Below are 3,827 nucleotides of genomic sequence, written 5' to 3' on the forward strand. Positions count from 1 at the left end.
GGCACACCGCGAGCGGGCAGCAGCGCCCGCCCCCCCCCGGCTGCGCACCGGAGCCTTGCTCCGCCCAGAGGCCGTCTCTCGGCCGGAGCAGGACCGCCAGGCCTGGACGGTTTGGCTTTTTTGGCGTGTTTTCCCTCGGGGCTCCTGGCAAGCCGTCGCCAAAGCTTTGTTTGCTTTCCGTCTGATAAGTCGTCTCGTTTGAGCGCCTGTCTCTTCCACTGTGTTGGGGTGTCAGCTTCTCCAGTTCAAACAGTACTTTATTCCTTCTGGAGTTTGGTGGTAACTTTACGCTGTTCCTCATCACTGGTTTGATGATGACATTCGGCATGTTCAAACGTTTTTATAAATGTAAATTTTTCCAGAGAAGTTTCTCTGCTATTTCTTCCTTGCCCAAACTCTTCAGCTCAGTGCTCTCTCCTCCCCTATTCTGCCTCCTTCATTTTGATTCCAACTGTTGGTCACTCCTCAAAGATACGTCTGGTGTGCGCTCAGAGTGATTGCCTATTCCCACCCTTGCTATTATTCAAAACCTTCTGAAGATCCATAGACATTAACTGCACTTACATTTCAGATGAAGTAAGCATGCTTTTTAATATGAATTATAAACAGGCAATGTAAGAAGAAGCTTCCCTTCAGGGTTTGAGCAATTCCCAAACCAATGTGAAGGGACTGTCACCAGCCTGTCAGGGGTTTGGAAAAATGTGGGAAGAAATGTTTTCACTTATTAAACAGAAGAGTGTATCCTCTTTTCCAGATTTAGAGACTATCATTACTATTTCCAGAGGGGTAAGCTGGTTGTTCTCCAGTAGAAAGGATAGATTGCTTCTCTCTTGGTTTCATTTACACTAATTAGAGAAAAGAAGGGATTTGCCTACCGGCTTCTTCCAAGTTGACAATATTAAGATGAAGAACTTCCTTGAGCCACGGAGTTCTCAGAGAGGAAAGCTGAGAAATGTTTAACGACTTATTGGATGAGAAGCCCTTGTAAGCTAGATGGGTAATTTTCTATTCCTGCTGCCCTGTGTTTACAAGCCTTTGCAAACTATCTGTGCCAACTGAATATTTTTAGCTATTTTTGCCTTCACAGTTTTTGAATAAAACCTTGTGTTAAGGTGACTGGCTAACACTGGAACACTCCATTTCAGCAGTCCTGACAGCAGAAATATTAGAGCACTCTAAGTGGTTATTTGCCCAATAGTCAAAGGAATTATTTTTATTAAGCTGCACAGACTAGCATGAATGCCAATGACAGGTGGGGTTTTGGAGAAGGAAATCTATCCTAGTAGTTGGCAATAACGAGGAAAGCATGGAAATAAGGAGCATGCTAGAAACACACCTTTTCAAGAAAGGATAGCACCTACATGTCTGAAATACATAATACTCCACAAATGTTGAAGGTAAAATAGTAATTTACAGAATCAGGCATGCATCACTATTTCCATAATTGTGATATCTCATATCTGCCACAACCATGTTTTTTAAGTAAAAACTGAGAGCAATGAGGCATTCATTCTAGAGAAACTATTCATGAGGAACCAAAAGTACAAGTCTAAAAGAACACACGCAAATGTAAGTACTGCCAAATTTGTGACTCAGTAGCAAAGCATGCATCATTCTCAGAGTAGAGAATATTTTCTAGAGTTTCCTAAGAGTGTTTTAAATGGATTTATCATGAAACATCTAGTAGGACTCTAGTTAGAAAAGAATAATTTTCTCATATCTGCTCTCATTCCTTTGTGGAGCTGTTTTCCCTAATGGGTTGAACAACCCAGTCTGTTACTCAAATTAGACACTAACTGAATGAATGTGCCTGGGTGCTGAACTTATATACGTTTGGGAAAAGCCTATTGTTTGTTCCAACTGCAGGCCTCTGGGGCATGCTTCAGGACTCAGACCCCTGAGCAGATGTCAGGTTGCTGCTAGTAAGGCTGTGTAATTCAGAAGTCAGTCAGCATCAAGAAACTAACTAGAGATTTGCGTCCTGGATTAGCTGGCCAAGGTGAACTTCAGAGCAATGCAGTAACTGGCTTCTAGTGACCCTGAAGTGTATGGCCCTTGACGTTGTTATCACACACCTATAGATGAGCACACCCTGATGTTTCAGCAACATCAGAGCTTGTATCTACCAGGATGCTCAGTCCCAGCATTTATAGAGTCATAGAATTCTTAGGGTTGGAAGGGACCTAAATGACTACCCCACACCTCCCAGACAGAGACACCTCCCACCTACCAGATCAGGTTACCCAAAGCCCAACCCAGTCTGTCTTTTAAAGGCCTTGTGGGACAGGGCATCCACAGCATCTCTGGGCAACCACAGCATCTCTGGGCAACCTGTTCCCCCAGCCTCATAGTAAATTAGGAATTTATTCCTAATAGTTAATCTAAATCTTCTCTCTTTCAATCAAAGCCATCATTTACATGCTCTGTAAAAGGTTCCTTCCATCATGTCTGTAGGCCCTAGATACTGGAAGGACACTATAAGTTCTCCCCTGGAAGGTTCTCCCCAGAACCCTCTCTTCTCTAGGCTAAATAACCCCTACTTTCTCAGCCTGTCTCTATAGGAGAGGTGCTCTCTGATCATCATAGAATCAAAATCACCAAGGATGGAAAAGATCATCTAGTTCAACTGTCCCCCTACCACAAATATTTCCTCACTAAACCGCATTCCTGACTACAACGTCTAAACATTTCTTCAACACCTGAAGGGACAGTGACTCAACTACCTGAGCAGACCATTCCCCTCCTTTGTACCCACTCCAGCAGTTTTGTGCTGGGGCTCCAGACCTGAATGCAGTACTCCTGGTGGGAATAGAGCAGAGGGGGACAATCACTTTCATCACCCTGCTGGCCACATTTCTTTTGATGCAGCCCAGAATATAGTTGGCTCTCTGGGCTGCAAGTGCATGACTGGCTCATGTTGAGCTTCTCAAAATCCAGCACCTTCAGGTCCTTCTCTGCTTTTTCTCAATACATCCTTTGCAGTAATTGGAAGACTGTTTTCACATGTTCAGGCTTGTTCTGACCCATTGTCCAGCATTTCCACACAAAGGAAATATTTTCTAAACCAGCTTTCAGTATTTGGAATCTTGTTTAAAATAAAAATAGTGATTCCTTTTTTTTTTTTTTTTAAAGCTCGGATAATTTTCTTCACTTCTAGGTGTTGCTGCTTAAATGGAGAAGGTTTCAGCAGTTGTGTGGCTGCTGCAACTCATAAACAGGAAAGCAAGCAGTGCTAGGAGTGCCTTTACCTTTATCCTTCCATCCACCCAAATACATGTACATCATAGTGATGAGGTACTTCTGTTTTATCTTTTCTGTGACTGTTTTCTCTGCCTCCTGAGAGAAATGTTGACATTTGCTGAGGATTTTTCATTTTTGCCTTTGGCATGCAAAAGTTCCATAGGCTTGTATATTCCCTAATGTAACCATGTGTATATGGTTTACAAGGCAAGGTTTAACCCACCACAACTAGCAGATCCTCCAAATCCCTGCTTTTTTTTTTGTTTGTTTTACCCATTGCTACTTATATAAATCAGCAGTGCTTGTATTACTAATATTACCTCAGTAATTCTGGTTTGAACTGAAGCAGTTCTCAAGTCAGATGCCAGAATGACTTTCACAGTTATTGTTGATATCCTTAGGACTTCTTTGAGGTAGAGACAGTATGGTGGCACAAAATATATATATATACACCATACATTATATATATTTATATATATATATATATATATATATATATATATATAATATATTATATATACTATATATATTATATATATATACATACATATATAATCAAAGCCAAAGAAAGTCATGGCTTCACTAAC

Source organism: Cyrtonyx montezumae, unplaced genomic scaffold (assembly GCF_038088225.1).
Source record: "Cyrtonyx montezumae isolate F1298 unplaced genomic scaffold, pur_monq_1.0 scaffold_3, whole genome shotgun sequence".
In the NCBI taxonomy this organism is placed as follows: Eukaryota; Metazoa; Chordata; class Aves; order Galliformes; family Odontophoridae; genus Cyrtonyx; species Cyrtonyx montezumae.